This window comes from Mustela lutreola, chromosome 15, assembly GCF_030435805.1.
Source record: "Mustela lutreola isolate mMusLut2 chromosome 15, mMusLut2.pri, whole genome shotgun sequence".
NCBI classification, from domain to species: domain Eukaryota; kingdom Metazoa; phylum Chordata; class Mammalia; order Carnivora; family Mustelidae; genus Mustela; species Mustela lutreola.
In genome coordinates this window covers 16,536,733-16,556,440 of record NC_081304.1, presented here as the reverse complement: position 1 = coordinate 16,556,440, position 19,708 = coordinate 16,536,733, and the positions used below count along the sequence as shown (strand labels likewise).

The window sequence follows — 19,708 nt, the reverse complement described above, 5'->3', positions numbered from 1 at the left end:
ATGCCAAAATACCTTCTCAAACCAGCATCACCACCCATAATGGCCTTATGTTTACAGATTACATAATTCAGGTTATGTCAAACAGAACAAATCTAAAACTTGTTATTCACCTTAAAATACAGTTAAAATTGTGCTCAACCCAATAAAATGGAGACGATGATGTAGATACACTGGTTACAATGTAGCATTACTAAAGAAGAAAGAGCACTGGCAGTGTTTGATGAAGAAAAAAAAATGGGAGTATTTTCCTTTCTTCCCACCTTGATAAAAGCTCAAAAGTGAACGAGGCTTACTCATTTTCTAGCTTCCAGAATTTTCCCCAACAGGATAATGATAAGTCTAACAATCAAAGAATGTTCTGCAGGTTTAACCACAGAAATAAAGTGTGTAGGCAGGAATAAAGAAAATCAGACAAAAATTTAACATCTCACTTTGGTAAAGCACAAAAGTCAAATACTAATTGTTCTGAATAAGGCTTTCAGGAAAGAAGCAAGGACACTTCTAAATTCTTCATTCAACAGATTCATGTAAGTGGAAGGACCAAAAACCCTGCCTTATCTCAAATTTTTCAACAATTAATTCATCTCTCTCTCAGCTGTCTACAGACACAAATCAAAAAGTTATTTTATATATACTTAAATGCAGTAGTCCTCAGAAACCATCTTCACCATAACACAGATGTTAAGAATCTTTGTCACATCTAATGTTTCCCTCCAAATAGTGCATACTTGAGAAATAAAAAGTTAACCACCTCAAATCATGAGATCACTAACAAATACATCAAGTACGGGAAAGGTCAAAGAAACTACATACTTTGTTGGCGAAACAAAGTGGAAATTAAAATCAAAATTCCATGACTGAGGACAGTTACCCCACATATAATAAATTTCTTAAATTCCCAAGGGATGAGCATTTTTACCTTGCCTTATTTTTAGAACTACACATCACACTGTATATATCACATGACATGATGTAACTGTTAGCAAAGAAAATGGCCCAAACCATTAAAAATATACAAAAGAAAACCAATCAATACATACTTAAGGATCACTATATTACAATTTTACTTTTTTTTTTTTTTTAGATATTTACTAACTCACTATAGACTTTTAATTGGAAAAGTGGCAAGGAACCTACGTAAAACTAGAGAAAAAGGTACTTGGTATTTCATAATATAGGAATTTACCTAATTATTGGGAAAACTGATATGAAGAAACAAACAATAAAATAATTCTAAACCTCAAGGATTAAAAACAAAAATTCTCTGGATCAAAAATGCAACAGAAACAAAACGAAATACTTTTAGGTGGAAAACAATTATTACTCAGAAGTATTCCCTGTTGCTGGAAGAAAATAGTTTTAACTGACAATGGCTGCAGACAACTGAAAATTTCTAAATTGGTTAGGCAGTTTATTAGAAAAGGAACCAAGTATATCGCATGGAAGGGGGTTAGGGGAGGGGAAAACACACCCACTTAAGCCTTTGTAAACAGTGGTACTTAAAAGACCCAAGAAGCTGGGAAAAATCAAAACTACAAACTATTCTAAAAAATGCCAAACATACTCCAATGTACTACCTTCCACATTTGAAAGTGCTTCAGAGACAAAGTTCAGTAACAATCTATAACTATATCATGATTATGCAAGGCGAAGATTATGTAATTTTATCATTTATTATAAATATTCTCCTCTCAAACTAAAACTACTAAAATGTTTTGATCTCTTTAATGGGGAGTGGGTAGGTTCTTCTGGACTACAATTTAAAAGTATAAACACACACCCCAAAACAAACAAAAAAACACAATGATTGCTAGCCACGTGACAAAGGAGATGGCAACACCAGGATTGTGAATGGAGGGGAGGGAGGCGAGGCAGGAGGACTAGGAAGATTTCTCGGAACTTTGGGGAGCTCGGGATTCGGGTCTCCCGACCCTTAAGGTACCAAACTCTAGCCCTACAAGTTGTATCGTTAACATTCTCAAATAGAGTTTTATTAACAGATCACGAAAAATGCTCCAGTGACCTCCAGAATAAAAGGAGGAAAAAATCAGAGGAAAGAGAGCAATTTAAAGTGGCGCCATCATGTCACCCCTTCTCCCCTAAGGCAATCAATAAGCAATAGTTAAGTAACGTGTCTCTCCAAAAAAACCACACTGGGATCCCGACAATGGAAAACAAAAGGATTTTTAAGTAAAACACGAGGGTAAGGTTGTTTATCGTATGGAAAACAATCAAACTATTTGCTGAAGAATCAAAAGACAGTCAGCCGGAAAACAGGCCCCCCAAACTCACTTAAAAGCAAATAAATGCCTCTTCCTCTTTAGTTTTTTTCTTTTTTTTTTTTTAAACAAACAAACACGTCCGCCTGAGGGAGACTAGATCCGAAAACGTAAGTGACCTCAATATACAGGCAACAAAAATAATAAATACATGAAATAACCATCTGACTTAACAATCAGAGTTGCGATACACACCGTGAAACGCGCAAGATGTGTGTTTCCAGCAGAGAAAGGCCTTCTGCAGTCAAGAGAAGTTCAAGGCGACAGCCAGAGTTTGTTTGGGGTTTTTTTTAACGGGAATAAACCGTGTTCTTAAGGCCGCATTTTTAAATAGAACGCCAAAGGAAAAGCTGGCGAACGAGGCGGCAGCTGGTGGGGAAGGGCCCCCGCACACCCCCGCCCTTGGGGCGACTCCCAGCCCCGGACCCGCAGCGGGGAAGCCCGGAGAGGCCATTTAAAGTTCCGGGGATTTTTCCTGCCCTGCCCTGCCTTTCTAGTTACAACTAACAAAGAGAGAGAGAAATGGGAGCCACAGGGAGAGCGAGGAGAAGGAGAAAGGGCAGCGAGAGGAGGAGGAGGAGAGGAGCAGCAGCAGCAGCACCTACCACGTGATGGAGGAGCGTTGCCCGAGCGGATTCAGCCCCACAAAATGGGCGCAGTTTGCAAACAGCCCCCGGCCTGGGCGCCGAGGGCCGGCGGCGGCAGGCGGGGGCGCGCGGCGGCGGCTCCGGCCCGGGCCCGCCGCTCTCCTCCCCCCCGGCGCCCGGAGCCGCCCTGACTTTCCGGGCGGGGGGGGGGGGGGGGCGAGGCGGAGGGGGAGGGGAAGGCGGCGGCGGCGGGGAGCGGCCGCTTTTTCTTCTCTTTCGGGCCCCTTCTCCGGCCTTCCTCGGCTCCGGCGGGGCCTGGGCACGGCCAGGGACCGCAGCCCGGCCGGGAGAACTGGCGGGCGGGGGCAGAGGGTAAAGCCGCCCCCCCGCCCCGCACAAACAAGCGCCGCCGTCTGCAGCCCGAGCCCGCACCCCGGCCGCCACCCCCGCACGCCTCTTCCCGGCCTGGGAGCGCGCTCCGGCCGCCCCCCGCGCCGCCGCGGTGAGACGAGTCGGCTTCGCTACGGTGCTCGGTTCTCCCGCCGGCTCGGCGAGCGGTGGCGGCGGTGGCGGCGGCACTGGGAAAATGGCGGCCGAGCTCCTTTTCCCTCCCCCCCTTTAATCTGAAGCGGAGGGAGAATGGAGCGAGCGAGCGAGCGGGCGAGCGCCGGGGACACGGGGAGGAGGGACAGCAGCGCCTCCGCCGGCTGCGGCTGCGGCGGCGAAGGGCCGCTCCGCCCCGGCGCGCCGCCAGGGGGCGCCCGCCGCGCCGCCCCCGCGGGCCGCCAGGAGGCGCGGCCGCCGCCGCCGCCGCCTCAGTCATGGCTTCTCGCCGCGGCCGCTGTTTCTGCACCTCCATCTGCGGAGGCCGCGGAGCCGGGACCCAGCTGCTCCCAGATGTGCGGCGACGCCACGCGGCACTGCGGCAGGCGGGAGCGAGCCCTCGCTCCGGCCGAGGTGAGGCTAACCTGAGGCACTGACGCCGTCACATTCCCTCCGCGCTGGGGCTGGCGGGGCCGCGCGCCGGCTATGAGGGGGCAAGGCGGGCAGGCGCGGCGGAGCAAGAGGACGTGAGCGAGCAACTGTTTGCACTGTGTAGTTGACAAGCTAATGCCGTCGGTGCCACACTATTCCAGGGCTAAACGCCCACTGAGTCGGGTGGCAAGCTCCCTGACCAGTGAAGCGCTTTCTGCCGCCCTTTGTCCTAGCCGACTGCCTCCGTACGCTGCAGCACGCCTGGGCACTAGCCCCAGTGCAGCGCTCCGCAGCAGCCAGGGTGGAAAAAAAAAAAAAGGCGCACGTCGTTACTGCGCAGGCGCAGGCCAGGGCCCGCGCTGGGCCAGCCCGGGAAGGGACAGCCGAGAGCGAGAGGGGAAGTGATGGCCCACCCGCGCCGGGCCCGCTGGGAACTGTAGTTTTCGTTAAGAAGCACGCGTCTTGTTTTGGGTGTCATGGCTTGGCAGATCCGCCAAAGCAGGCAAATGGCATTACACAATGAGTATTTATGCTTCCTGTCGCCACCAAAAGGAAGTTCACTGCTATGCTAAAAGTTTAACAACTCTATAGAGAAATCCAAATCTCACAACAAAACTTCCCACTTTCCTACCAGAGTTGATTTAAAGTAGAGGCACTTGATCATTTCTCATGACCACTTTGTCAGCACAGTATTTTATTCCTCTCCCAAAACAGGGCCTTAAAATAATGGAACCTTTTCTAAATCAAAAAAGTTATGCAATGTAATGCGAAGAATAACACAAAGTATAATTCCACTATCCTTTAAAACCAAAGAAAAAGTTGCCAAAAGATTAATTCAGTGCTTTGAGATTTTAAAAAGGAACTCTGGGATTCATCAGAATTTAAGTGGCTCAACAACAACAACAACAAAGGATTCCAACAGTTAAATCATCAAATGCAGCAAGACAGAAAGGGCATGCTGTACTGCGAAAAAGGAAGATGAGAAATGCTCTATACTGTTCTGTGGCTTACCAGAACCAATATCCGGTGGTATGCGTCACTTCCGCTAGTCAAAAAAACCCCTCAGTCTTAGTCCTCCACAAAGTTACAATAACTCATCAGCACCTAGCATCTACACCTATATTTCCATCAGCTTCCATTTGTACTCTTAAAAATCACACTATCAATCACAGTCATCGTTCTCAAATATCCAAAGCAAGCAGTTAAGAATGAAGTCACAAATTACATAAAGAATAAACTAATATATGTGTACATAGTTGTATACACATCCAAAAGAGATGCTAGACTTGGCTTTTTCTAATCCTGGGAAAGAAAATTTAGTTGATTAAAAAAATGTATATATGTATCTTCACATAAATAGGTACATATATAGCAGAAGGGTGTTAAACACAGACCAATAGATGGCGAACTAGAGCCCTAATCTAAGGATTCTGAAATCTAAATGAGCAGAATGAAAAACACCAAATAAGGCAAAGCCCCTTGCATTGTATACCTAAAAACATTACGTTCAAAGACACCCACCCACAAAATAATTAATCTTACTACTGATTAGTAAGTAGGCTGCCAACTCTTAAAACTCAACTGCCAAATTAGGCCCCCAAATAACCAAGATTATAAAATACATTTTTTTCAGTGGATCAGAAGTTAGAAATGCTCATTTTAAAACGTGCATTTTGAGGGCATCTGGGTGGCTCAGCCAGTTAAGCATCTGCCTTTGGCTCAGGTCATGATCCCAGGGTTCTGGGATGAGCCCTGCTTTGGGATTCCTGCTCAGCTCCCTTTCTTTCCAGCTAATGCTTACCCTCTCTCTCTCTAATAAATACAATCTTTTTAAAAATTTTTAAATAAAACATGCATCTGGGAGAAAATAAATTCCAACTTTCTCATTCTCTCATTGCTTAACCCAAGACTCGGGAGTTCGCAGTGTTTATGGCATTTAAATCAGTCAACATGTTTTACATTCTTATCTCAAACCAGATTTCTTTTTGCTGAGGCACCAATTTTTACAAATAAGGACATTCAAAGGTGAGCCACTCACTATAGATGTAAAAGTCTTGAGAAATACATTTTCTTAGAATTTACCCCAGAAACAGTGGATGTCAAGGCTGAACAAATACACACAAACACCACACACACACTGATACACACCTTACTGTTCAAATCACTTTTGGAGTAGTCATTGTGGTTCACTCTCAAATACCCACTTTATCCTAACAGATTAATTTAACCCATCCTCTCTGCCAATGATTGGTCAGGAATGGGCATGAAACCCAATCCTGGCCAATGAGACATGAGTGGAAGCCCACTGGAAGGCCTGCAAGAGAGAACTGTGAGAAAAACTTCATTCCTAAAGACAAAGTGAGGAAGAAACAGTTCCCTCTTCTTCAGACAGTGCTAAACATGACACCTCAAAATGCTACAGTCCCCCTACAGCAAGCCTAACCCAACATCATCAAAGGGGGCGGAATGGAGAGCTGGCAGGAACCTGTGTCCTTGGTGACAATATGAAGCCATTATATCAAATAATACATCTGCAAGACTTTTGGACTTCCGGCTACATAAGAACAATGTAACAACAAACATTTCTTTAATGTTTCAGCCAATTTGAGTTAGATTTTCTATATCTGAAAGTAAAAAAAAATTCTAATTTCTCATATTTTAAAATATCTGTATTTCTTTGATTATTCATATTATATAAAACCTTATTCTTCAGCAAAGTCCTTCCCTTCTATATACAACTCTGTACCCATCCACATCTTTAATCTATATGTTCTTTCCGCCTAGAAAAAGAGAACCATCCCTCCTCACAATCATTCCTGTTCATTCCTCTCCCCAATATACTGCCACTTATTTCTCCTTTAAGATATGTTTCACCAGACCACCATTATCATTTACATACTTAACAGTAATATAGATAACTGGCACTATATTACCCTGATCTTGATTAAGTGCTTTCTCTAATCCCTTTGAGACTGTTTCCATGTATCAATCTTACTTCTGAAGCTGGCCTAAAAGTGCTAAAAGGCAGGAACTATGGTTCAGATTTATAACTCTCACCAATACAATAAACATATTCCAAGAAGACATTCTCTAATAACTTTCCCACCATATCTCTTTTTTCCCCCCACCATATGTCTTTTAACAAGCCAGATATTCTTGAGCAGAATGTTCTATCACAAATTCAGTACTTCGTATGTCCAACCTAATCTCAAAAAGACAAGGGATTATTTTGTTTTGATTATTCTGTTTCACTTAAAAATATATCTATATATTAACTCAGGGGGTGCCTGGGTAGTACAGTTGGTTAAGCATCTGACTCTTGGTTACAGCTAAGATCCTGATCTCAAGGTTGTCGGATCAAACCCCGCCTCCGGCTCAGGGCAGAGTCTGCTTGAGATTCTCTTGCCATTTCCCTTTGCCCCTCCCACTTGTTCTCACTAAGCCCCCTCTCTCTAAAATTTAAATATCTATCTATCTATCTATCTATCTATCTCAGGAAAGAATGTCCTAAACTATTTAGTTTCAAAGGAACAAGGTCCCAGTTTCCGTTATTTATCATTGCATCATTACATCCCAGGAACCTAGTTCAGAGTCTTGCAAAAGGTGATATTTTGTAAGAATTGACTGAAAAAATGAATAAAAGGTACAGTGTGGTAGCTAAGAGTATAGGATGCAGGGGTAGCCCTGGATTTTATCTGCCTCCTTTAATTATCAGCCCTCCTCTAATTTGCCCAGCTGTGTTACTCTGGGCAAAGTATTTAACCTATAAGCCCCAGTTTCTGCTCTGTGAAAAGGAGATAGTAGTGCCTACTTCATAAATCTATTAAAGCTATTTTCCAAAGTTCCATAATTCAGAATTAAAATATGAGATAAGGTCAGCACCTCTTCCCTAATTCAAAATTCAAATCCCTATCCACTCCAGCAAACAATGTTTTCATTCATAAACTCAGATAATACTACCCATAAAAATACTTTGAGCTCCCTATAAACATATTCTAATTCTGAAAAAGATTACTTACATTTTAAATCCAAAGCCACATAAAGAAGTAAAGATGCATTTACTCAACAAAAATTTAGTGAGTACCTATTAAGCTCAAGACCCTGTTCCAGATATCACAGAAATGAATGCATCAATCTATTTAAGACATTACATTATATCATGAAAGAAACATCTTTAAACCTGAAATTGGTACATGCTCTCATGTTAATATTTAACCAGCTAAATATTAAGTAGAAAGCCAGAATGAACTGAGCCAAAGGTAAGAAATTTAAATCAAAGAATTTTGGACATAGAAGGAATATGGAAGGTCATCCAGTTAAACCTCCAAATTTTATTAGTGCAAAAATGAGGGGAGGCCAAGAGAGAACAGTTAGGATTCTACCCTAAACCCTACAGCAGGACAAGCTGGGATCAGAGGTCAGTCTCCAATTCTCACTTTCCCCCTTGCATCACCAGCCTTCCAGAGTTACATCCCCTCAACGGAAACAGGCTACTCACTTGACAAGAACTACAAGCGTGATAAAAGGTATTAAACCCAAACAATACCACCTATTTCACAGTTTCACAAGTATCAAGACTTAGCCAAATGTAAGTAAAAGAAAATCCTCACAATGACTACAATGACTGTAAAGGCTCAAAAATCAGTATTTTTTTTTTCATTAAATGGAGGTCTCAACTGATTCCAAATATATATTCTTATGTACTCAGTCCAGTAGCAAACTTTCAGTAAGACTAAACAACTTAAGGCATGTAAAAACTTTTGTAAATGGCAAAGTATTATAAGAATGCATGGCATTCCTTAGTTTCAATCCCACCTAAAAACAAGATTATTTTCTTCATACTAGAGATAGGCTTCCAAATTTACATAAAGTCGTTAACCTTACCATTTCACCACAGAAGTGATTCAGTAACTCTTTGAGAAGAAAAACTAGTTAACTGTTCTAGTAATAAGAACAATAACTAAAGTTACAGGTTAACTTTGAAAGCACTCCAAATCAAGAAGTACTCTATTTGTGGATAATTTAGAAGACAGCACTAAAATTCAACTGAATACAACTATACCACTTAAAGAAACAGGTCAGGTTCTTTCTGGCCATCAGCTACATTAGGATCTAACATCCAAGGTCGATGGTTTTCTCCTTTGTGGAGAAGCACTGTGGAAAAAGCGTATAAGCACTGACTTCTGATGCATGCAGTTTAACAAGAACTTTATATGACTATTTTAATAAAGTTTCTCAAGTTGTTAAAAAATGACACTGATTATAAAGGTGGATTTTAATGAATTCTGCTTTAAATTTTAGTATAGAACATTAAAGAATTGTCAAATAATTAGAATTTACCAAAAAAATTAATTGACCAAACATTAACAGAGACAGTGCTCCAATATACTGATTTTGCATATGAAGCCAAGTCAAATGAAGCAATCTGTCTAGGACCTAAACATTGTTTCAGATAATTAAGTTGAATGTCAGAATTTGCCCAAAATCTGCCAAGAAACCACCTGGCTTCTTTTCCAAATGAAACATAAAGGTAAACGTGCAAAATAACTTCAAGGTGGCCATGAGTAAAGAACCTGTAGAGGGCCCTATAAAGAGAGTCAGAGATAAAAAAATGTTCAAAGAGAAAAAGGAGGCAACAGGTGGACAATGCAAATGTCATTTAAAAAAAAAAAAAAAAGAAGAAGTCAGTTGCTGAGTCCAAAGTTAAGGTGCAACTTCTAAAATCTCACCCTGATGGCAAAGCAAACCTAGGGATTTTGGACACAGCACACCTGTTTCCCTCCAGTGGAGAAGCACACCATTCTCAGAAAGAAACATTCCTTTGTAATTCACTAATTCCTGGATTCTTGCACTGGGTTTTCATGTACACTCTGGAGCACAGAGCTATGAACTAGGGAGTAACTGAAGCCAACAAATAATCAGGAGAGGCACCTTTCTGGAGTGTCAGTTCAATCAAAGACTGTAGTAAAATCGCCTACACTTTGTTAAAATAAACACAAATAGATTACAGAGAAAAATGCAAAATTCTCATTTTTTTCAAGATAGAGGAGTCTTCAGAAAAATGTCTTTTTGTAACAAGTTACTCTGGACAACCCCAGACTGAGCGTATTTTAAAGGAAAAGTTGGAAAAATACTGCTTTAGATTCTTTATAGATAAATGTGCAATCCCCCAAAATCCTCAACATAATCCCTCTATACAAATAATGGAACTTGCAAAAATCTAATGTAAAAATTGTCATGGATACAATATTATAAATGAGACCATAAAGCTACTGAACATGACTAGAATTCAGGAAATGCTAAAGTCCCTGTCTTATCTCTGTCATTCATTTACTAAGAAATCATACATAATTTCCTTAACAACACCTTTTCTCATTTCTGAATTAGACAAAAACAACACAATATTCAGTATTTTCAGCCATATTCCAAATTAATTTCCACAATCAAACTTAGACAAATTTATCTAGGAAAACTTGTCCCAAATGAACTTGAACTAGCAGAACAAACAAATTAAAAAAAATTTTTTAAACTGCTAAGTGAAACCATATGTTCTGTGATATAAAAAAGAAAAAAATATTCTGTGTAGGGGAGGGGGCAAAACTCACATTGCCAGTATAGATATAATAAGAATATATAACAAATATATATATATATTACATATGTATAATATATATACATATATATATATAAAACATGCTCCCAAGTTAATATTTAACCAGCTAAATATTGAGTAAAAAGCCAGAATGAACTGAACCTAAGGCAGATGCTTAACCAACTGAGCCAACTAGGAGCCCTACAGTCAACTGATTTTTGACAAGGGAACCACAATAATTCAAAAGGGGATACAGGGATAGTCTTTTCAGTAAACAGTATGAGGACAACTGAACGTTCACATGCAGTAAAATGAAGTTGGACCCTTATCTCACCCCTTACACAAAAATTAACCAAAATGAATCATAGACCAAAATGTAAGAGCTAAAATCATAAAATTCTTAGAAGAAAACAGAGTAAAACCTTCTTTATACTGGGTTAGGCAATGGTTTTTAGATATAGCATCAAAGTACAAGTGACAAGAAAAAACATGTAGTTTGGACTTCATGAAAATTATAATTTTCTGCATTGAAGTACCCCATCAAGGGACACCTGGGTGGCTCGATCAGTTAAGTGTCCAACTGTTCATTTCAGGTCATGATCTCAGAGTTGGGAGATCAAGCCCCGTGAGATCAAACTCCTGCTAACCACAGAGCCTACTCAGGATTTTCTCTCTTCCCTTTCCCTCTAACCCTCCTACCCGCTCATGCTCACGCACTCTCTCTCTAAAAATAAATAAATAAATCTTTGTAAAAAATAAATAAAGGACTCCATCAAGAAAGTGAAAACGTGGGGCGCCTGGGTGGCTCAGTGGGTTAAGCCGCTGCCTCCGGCTCAGGTCATGATCTCAGGGTCCTGGGATCGAGTCCCGCATCGGGCTCTCTGCTCAGCAGGGAGCCTGCTTCCTCCTCTCTCTCTCTCTCTGCCTGCCTCTCTGCCTACTTGTGATCTGTCAAATAAATAAATAAAATAAAATAAAATAAAAAAAGAAAGAAAGTGAAAACGTAACTTACAGAGTGGGAGAAAAGATTTGAAAATCCTATGTGACAAAGGACTTCTTTCCAGAGTATATAAAGAACTCTTATAACTCGACAATAAAGACAATCCAGTTTAAAAAATGGGCAGAAATTTTGACAGAAAAATCTTCTCCAGAGATATACAAATAGCTAACGAGCACATGAAAACATCTCATCATCATTAGTCATCAGGAAAATGAATGCAAAGCCACAGTGAGACACCATTTCACAACTACCCTCATGGTTAGGATCAAAATGATGGATGGTTAGAAGTATTGACAAGGATGTGGAAAGACTGAACTCTCATACGTTGTGGGTATGAATGTAAAATGTACCTACCTTGGAAAATAGTTTGGTAGTTTGTCAAAAAGTTAAATAGATTTACCATACAACTTAGTAATTCTACCTCTAGGTATATATTCAAAAGAACTAAAAAGAGGTGTCCCAACAAAAACTTACACAAGAATGTTTATAGCAGCATTACGCATAATAGCCAAAAGATAGTAACAACCCAAAGGTCCACCAATTGATTAACAGATAAGCAAAATGGGGCACATTCATACAATGGAATATTATTTGACCTTAAAAAGGGAATAAAGTACTGATCTATGCTACAACATAGATGAATTCTGAAAACATGCTAAATCAAAGAAGCCAGTCACAAAAGAGCACATATTAATTATGTGAATGTCCAGCATAGGCAAATTATAGACACAGAAAGTAGATTAGTGATTAAAAGGGATTGAGGAACAAAAGGGAATAAGGGGTGACTGCTACTAGATACAGGGTTTCTTTTTGGGGTATTGAAAAATGTTCTAAAATTAGATTTTGGTGACAGATGCACAACCTTGTCAATATATTAAAATAAAACAGCTGTGCATTTTAAATGGGTAAATTTTATATGTGAAATGCATTTCAATAAAGCTTCAAAAAAATGGATGGAGCCAAAATAACACCTAATTTCTAAACAATTTCAAGAAAACAAAAATATTCAGCCACTTGCAAAAATCTCAAGAAAAGGCATGCCATAATTCTTTTATTTCCCCTCAGAGGTTACCTCAGAGCACTAATTCGCCTTCATGTAACACTTGAAAACTCATTACCACCAATATACATAAGCAAAAAATGAGGTTCCCATCAAACTCACCTTACTCTAATTAACTCTATATGAGAATGAAATGAGGAAAACCCAACATGTCAGCAATGCAAACAGTTATCTATAGGCAGATACAAGTTAGAACATCAGTGAGGGAAGAGTTTAAGGAACACAAAATCCTATTACTGGAAAGGTTATCCTGAATGAGACAGGATTGGAATGTATTACTATTTTAAAAGCTTAAAGAAAAGCAATGATATTATACTCTGCCCTAAGAATTTTATAAGAATTTTATAACAGATGGTTGACAAGGCTTCTATAAATGGGTGGTTCAGAGAAAAAATGTGGCTCTGTCATCCTCACCACTATTCAGAGTGTGAAGATGATACCCTGATCCACAGCTACAGGATCTGAGAGGAAGAGTATGGGCTGAACAGAGAAGTATGCTCATCCGTCAACTCAATTCCAAGCCAGATTAATCATTTGTTTTTCCCCCATCACTCAACAATTCTTTTTTGCTTCCATATGATTCCATATAAATGTGTGTATAAATCTATCCCCACTACTCATCAGACTGATAAAATTAATCCTGAAGTTTTAACTCCGGTACTTGGTAGCTATGTGACTTTGAGCAAATTTTTGGCCAAACCACTCTGTTTCTTCATGGAGAAAACTACGGAACCTGACTAGTTTAAATCAAGATTTCTTTTTAACTCTAATGTTCAATGATTCAGAAACCCGAAAACTACAACAATAACAGTAATGTGGGGTTCAACAATCTATGTGTTTACTGACACAAAACTTCCTTGGGAGGGAATCGATAAAATTTTAAGTAATTACAATAATGCTTTCTCACTAATTATTGGAACAAGGGCACCTGGGTGGCTCAGTCGGTTAAGCATCTGCATTAACCTCAGGTCATGATCACATCATGATCCCAGGGTCCTGGGATGGAGTCCCAAGTCCTGTGTTGGGCTCCCTACTTAGTGGGGAGTCTGCTTCTTCCTCTGCCCCTCCCCTCTCTTGTGCTTTCTCTCTTGCTCTCTCTTAATAAAATTTTTAAAAAAGATTAAACCTACAACATACACATATAACAGAACTTGGTTCTAAATTATAATCAGAAACTGACATACATAATCCATAGGTAACAGAAATACAAAACACACTTAACCAACATTCTGTGAGAGTGAGAGAAAAATAAAAATATTTATATGGATACCTTCACCTTCCTGACTCCTCTCCTTTCTGCCCAGTCCCTTCTATTCTAAACACATTCATAAAAAATGTGCTTATCAAAAAAAAGTATTATATGATTACCTAATTTTAGAAAAAAAATATAGACTTTAGTTAGATATAGCTAAAATTGCTTAAAAAGCAAGTGAGTAATACAAAACATAGAGGTGGACTTTGTAATACTGTACTGAGCGTGAGAGATTTTTAAAAAAGTGAGGAGCTCAACCCAAATTTTTTTTAAATGTTTACATTTTAAATTGCTAACTAGCGTGGGGATGGAAGAGGGGAGAGAAGGGGCAGGTGGACGAAGGGGAAAGCTTTACTCAAAAGAGAAAAACAAAAATGAGGAAAAGCAGGAAAAGACCATAAATTGTAGCTGATCAGGAGCACTAAGACATATGTAGGCAAAACAACAAATAAAGCCTTGCAAGAGGGGTGCCTGAGTGGTGCAGTCAGTTGAGGGCCCATTCTTGGTTTCCAGTAGTGTGGTGATCCCAGGGTCATGAGATCAAGTTCCAATTCAGACTCCATGCTGATGCAGAGTCTGCTTGGAACCGTCTCTCCCTCTCCCTCTGCCAACCCTCCATGCTATAAATCTTTAAAAGCAAAGAACAAAAACAAACAAGAAAACCTTGCAAGAAAATGCAAAGTCACAAAGAGGTGGTTTAAATATATATTTTAAAAATATGCCAAATAAATACCAGATGGGTCACTTTATAAATAGGGTATAAACAGTATAAAAGCAAGACAGCTAATAGCTGATAACTTTAATTTGCTTCAATATTTACTGAGGAAAACATGAGGAAGAAAAACCCATTTCTAAATCAAAGCATATAAATCACTGATATCAGTCAAATTCATCATTAAAAAAACCAGATGCTTCCTAACTAATATATCAGATGTTCCGTAGTCACGAAATCCCAAAGTATTCTCTGCATTTTAAAATAAGATTGAGGGGGCACCTGGGTGGCTCAGTGGGTTAAGCCGCTGCCTTCGGCTCAGGTCATGATCTCGGGGTCCTGGGATCGAGTCCCACATCGGGCTCCTTGCTCGGCGGGGAGCCTGCTTCTCCCTCTGCCTCTGCCTGCCATTCTGTATGCCTGTGCTAGCTCTCTCTCCCTCTCTCTCTCTCTGACAAATAAAATCTTTAAAAAAAAAAAATTTTTTTTTAAATAAAAATAAAACAAGATTGAGTATAAAATTATAAAACTGCAGGGCAGAACTTAACTCGCTGTCATATGAGAGGGGTGACCTCCTCTCAGGCCCCAGAAGGATGGAATCCGGATCTGTTTCTATCATCAACATTTATCCAGCCCCTTGCTCAAAGCCTGGCATAGTTAGGCACTCAATAAATATTTGTTCAACAAAAATGAACAGAAACATGCCGTCATTGTAACTCCCATGTACTCAAGAGAAAGGCTTTGGCTATAAGCTTTAAATCAGCCAAACTGGCAAATCTCTAATAGAAGATTGGATTGGAAGACATATCAGCATGAATAACCTTCGGAGGAAAAGACATCATGGCTTCTAAAAGAGGAAATCACACCATACCAGTCTACCCAAATTCTCTAAGAAGCAAGTATGTGAATATGTCTTACGTGGGCTTTCATAAAAGTCTTGACAAGATTCTAAGTAAAAGTTTATTTAAAAAAAAAAGAAACCTAAGTGACCACAAAATTGAGAATATTTACCAAAATGGGCTTTAAGTTAGATGGAAAATTATAATGGGTACTGAGGCACTTCCCCAAATGAAGAAGTATAAGCATAAGACGGATATTAGGTAACATTTTGGAAATGCTACACTTAACATTTTGAATAAATTATATTAAAAGACATAGAGAAAACTCCCCATTTTGCAGGTGGAGGGATGAGCTTCCTGATAATGAAATAATACAGAGCTGGAAAAATTAGGGAACTGAGAGGTGGAAAGGATTCTTAAGTGTATCAAATGAGAAACCTTTGCAAAAAGTAAAGATTCATTTTCAGCTTAGAGAATACTTTGGCACACATGAGAGTTGTCTAAATACCTAAAAGATCTGTCCAACAGAAGAGAAACTAGAGTTGCTCTAGGCAGTTCCTGTGTAGAAGTGGAAACTGCAGGGGGCATATTTCAACCCAACATAAGGTCAAGCTTTCTAACCATCAAACCTAACTAAGAAGGTGATTCTTACCCTGAATTAACTCTTAGAGCCCAGTGAGCTAGAGAAAGCCAAGATACCCAGACAGGACAATGGCAGGTATCACAGCTCGGACAAATGGAAAGTAGAGCACCTACAGGAAAAAACCCAAGTTATACCCAAAGAATTAATGGCTTCCAGTTAAAAAAAAAAATTAATTTTTGAGTAATTATAGAATGTTCCTCTAAAGAGACTGTGATGTTCTGTGCAAAGGTGAGGGATGGAGGGTAGTTGGAAATTCTATTGACAACAACAAGGAAAAAAGACTATAAATAGAACATATTTTCCTATCCTTCTAACAAATCACGATTTAGCTAATTCTGAAATGTAGTTCTGACTGGTTACCATAAATCCAGAAAGGCAAAGCAATGTTGACAAGGATCCAAAGAAATGTAAATGGAATGACTAAGAGGCTGAAGGAGGTTCACAGGAGACGACATTTTAAAATCATCATCTTCAACTGAGAAACATGAAAGCTAACGAGCACTATGATCAAAATCAGAAAATATATCAATATGACAAAAATGCTAATTTATTCACCCCACCTTGGTACAATATATCAAACTTTTAAACTTGAAAAGGTAGTCTTTTTTTCCACAACAGACAAAAAGAAATGTGTGGCACCCCAATGTTCATAGCAGCAATGTCTACAATAGCCAAATGATGGAAGGAGCTGAGATGAATGGATAAAGAAGACGTGGTTCAGATGTACAACGGAGTATTACTCAGCCATCGGAAAGGATGGATACCCACCATTTGCATCAACATGGATGGAACTGGATGCATGGAACTGGATCGACATGGAGGGGATAATGCTAAGTGAAGGAAGTCATGCAGAGAAAGACAATTAGCAAATGGTTTCACTCATATTGGAACATAAGAAATAGCACGAAGGACCACAGGGGAAAGGAGAGAAAAACTGAGTGGGAAGAAATCAGAGAGGGAGACCAACCACAAGAGACTCTGAACTCTGGGAAACAAACTGAGGGTTAAAAGGAGAGGAGGGTGGGTGCCCGGACGGCTCAGTCCATTAAGAGTCTGCCTTTAGCTCAGGTCATGACCCTAATCCTAACCCTAACCCACATAAAGCTCCCTGCTCAGCGGAGTGTCTGCTTCTCCCTCTAAGCTTCCCCCCTACTCGTGATCCCTCCCTTTCTCTCTTTCTCTCTCTCTCAAATAAATTAAAAATCTTAAAAAAAAAAAAAAAAAAAGCAGGGAGTGATGGGTATTAAGGAGGCCACGTGTGGTGATGAGCACTGGGTGTTAAATGCAACTAATGAATCACTACATAAAAAACTAATGATGTACTAGATGCTGGCTAACTGAACATAATAAAAAAATAAAGTATTAAGTATTTAAAAAAAGAAATGTGTGGAATGTGTTATCACCAAGAGGTGTTTAGGGTGAAGAAGACTGAAGGAGGACATAAATTTATGTATATTAAGTGCATGCTGGGGTCCTACAGGATAGGAGTGATATCTAAGGTGGGGCCCTAAATTTCTGGGGCTAACAGCTTATAAGGTAACAGCGCCTCACGTCAAAACATCCCTTAGTGACAGAACTGGCTGATGACCCTTGTGTAATAGGTTCAGTGAGGTTTGTTGTTATAGTTCCTTTCATTCTTTTATTTATGTATTTGTGTTTTTATTTTTTTCTTTATCTTTTATACATTTAGAGTCCTTATATAGCTCTATATCCTGAATTTTTCATTTATCAAAGAGACAACATTCTAAGACATTAAAAGCTCCTCAAAAATACTATTTTATGTCTGTATAATCATCCATCCTTAAATAATGCCATAATGTTCCTATTTTTTTAAGATCTTATTTTTATATTATCTCTACACCCAACATGGGGCCCAAACTTACAACCCCAAGATCAAGAATCTAATACTCTACTGACCGAGCCAACCAGGCACCCCATAATGTATCCATTAATCTCACTGCTCATTTAAGTTTATTCTGAATTCTCACTAGTACAGATAATGCTATGACAAATATCTTTGTTCACAAATCTTTCTATAGATCTCTACTTTTCTCCCCTAAGGTATATTCCTAGAAGTGGAAAAAACTAAGTTAAAGGGCATCTTTAGGTTTTTCAATGTAAGTTGCCAGAACATGATCCAGAAAAACTGGGCCCAATGTACATTTCAGCTAGTAATTGTGGAAACTGCCCCCTTACTACCTTTGACAGCACAATTCAACTGCCAATTTGATAGGTTAAAATAAAAATACTATCTAGGGGCACGTGGCTGGATCAGTCAGTAGTACTTAGGACTCTTGGTCTTGGGGTCATGAGTTCGAACCCCACATTGGGGTAGAGTTTACTCAAAAAATTAGAAAATTTTATAAAAGAGTATATTGTGTTTTTTTTTTCTTTTTTTAAAAATTTTTAATTTTTTTTTTTTACAAACCCTTGTGTCGAGGGCTGACTTTCAATAGATCGCAGGGAGGGAGCTGCTCTGCTACGTACGAAACCCTGACCCAGAAGCGGGTCATCTACAAATGGTTTAGCACCAGGTTCCAGGCGAGGGGGCGGCCCCCTTTCCGGCCGCGCCCTGTTTCCCGGGAAGAGGGGCTCTCCGCACTGGACCCCGGTCCCGATGAGGCGGTAAAAGAGTATATTGTTTTAATCTGCATTCCTGATTACTTAGCAAAAATAAAAATGTTCCTCATATGCTTCTTGGCAATTGTATTTCTTCCTTGAAAACTCTGATTAGTTCTCTGTCAGTAAGGCTTTTCTTTACTTTTCTTTTTTTTTAAATTTTTTTAAATTCAAATTCAATTGGCCAACATTTAGTAAGTACATCAATTAGTTTTAGATGTACTGTCATATGAAAACCAGTGGAGATGTAATCACTTATCAGTGGCTTCAGCTCCCCCTGCTGGCCAAAAGTTACTATCTGATTAAGACCTAGATAAAAATAAACCGCACTTCTACAATTACATTTGACCCTCTTGAACAAGGGTTTGAAGCGCGCTAAGCCACTTACACAAAAATTTTCTTCAATAAGTATATTGGAAAAACTTTTGAAAAACTGGAAGATGAACCATATAGTCTATAAATATCAAAAAAATTAAGAAAATGTTAGGTAAATCATGAATGCAAAAAATGTTACATAGATACTAGTTTATTTTATCACTACCATATAATAATACAAATTTATAAATATTAAAATTTATTAAAACTTCTATACACAAACACAGACTGTACATTATCTTTTCACATTTTTTTAAGGTTTTATTTATTTATTTGAGAGAGAGAGAGAGCATGAGAGGGGTGCAGTCAGAGGGAGAAGCGGGCTCCCCACCGAGCAGGGAGCCCGATGTGGGACTCAATCCTGGGACTCCAGGATCATGACCTGAGCGGAAGGCAACTGCTTAACCAATTGAGCCATCCAGGTGCCCATCTTTTCACTTCTGATATCTAGTGTTAGTAATATATATAACATCTACAGCAATTTGTATCATAAAAGACAATACTGATGTAGATATTGATAGACACATGATTCATTTTATAGAGACAGTATAAACTGACAGCATCTCTACAGTACAGTCCTGTAAATGTATTTTATCTTCCTTATTTTTTTTTAAAGATTTTATTTATTTATTTGACAGACAGCAATCACAAGTAGGCAGAGAGGCAGGCAGAGAGAGACAGGGAAGCAGGCTCCCTGCTGAGCAAAGAGCCCAATATGGGGCTCAATCCCAGGACCCTGGGATCATGACCTGAGCCGAAGGCAGAGGCTTTAACC

At 39.6% G+C, this 19,708-nt stretch overlaps 1 protein-coding gene across 3 annotated transcripts in view; it reads right to left on the bottom strand.

Moving 5' to 3' along the window:
• Positions 1-19,708, bottom strand: part of KANSL1 (KAT8 regulatory NSL complex subunit 1) — a 178,740-nt gene that overhangs the window by 147,212 nt on the left and 11,820 nt on the right. The window contains exon 1 of one of the 3 annotated variants that reach the window (XM_059148034.1): positions 2,885-3,022. The exons of the other annotated variants lie outside the window; for them this stretch is intronic. The gene's annotated coding sequence lies outside the window, so the exon portion shown is untranslated. Of the gene's footprint in view, positions 1-2,884; positions 3,023-19,708 lie in introns of those variants that run through there. 3 annotated transcript variants of the gene reach the window in all.